Below are 757 nucleotides of genomic sequence, written 5' to 3' on the forward strand. Positions count from 1 at the left end.
CTGCGCGGCCTCTTTAAACCCATCCCTCTGATAGGCTCACGCGGAACCCACCAGGTAAGTTCCTACGACCCTACCTTCGAACCTGGAGGCGCGTACGCTTGTGATTGCGTTACTTCTCGCCGTTCCAAATGAAATTTTCTACTTCGTACTAACAACGTTACGTGCACGTTTTTCATCCTCCCGAGAGAAAATTGAATGGTCGCGTTAGAACCGTTGCGAACCGTTGCGAACCGATGAAATCCACCTACTCTCTCTTCGTGCCATTTGTCAGAGAAGTGAGATTAAAAACGATTAAAATGTTCACTTTTGTGATATACTTTCCCCGCGTGCATACAGCTTCTCACATTTCATTAACTATCTATTATTAAAGCGAAGATTTGAATGCATTTATAGACAATTTAAGTAGCATTGAATTATTAGTCATATTTACGATCTCTTAACGATGTTCCATCGTTAATCGTCGCATAAAAAATATCAACAATTACACGATATCCCAAGAATTAAATAAATGAAATTATTTAAATCTCTATTATCTTCAACATCAGCAGAAATAATTAAGATCTTCGATTTGAGTGAGATATCATCTATATCAAATAGATACTTAGGTCTTTATTTAAGAATGACTCTTGTAGCTATTGAGCACAATAAAATTTGATCCTTCCTTACACGTTTATATATTTCGGTCCAATAACGAGTGCTTCTTAACCTGACCTGAAAACCTCTACTCCAGTTCTTTCACCCACACATTTTCCCTTTC

The sequence above is a fragment of the Bombus terrestris genome, chromosome 3, assembly GCF_910591885.1.
Source record: "Bombus terrestris chromosome 3, iyBomTerr1.2, whole genome shotgun sequence".
In the NCBI taxonomy this organism is placed as follows: domain Eukaryota; kingdom Metazoa; phylum Arthropoda; class Insecta; order Hymenoptera; family Apidae; genus Bombus; species Bombus terrestris.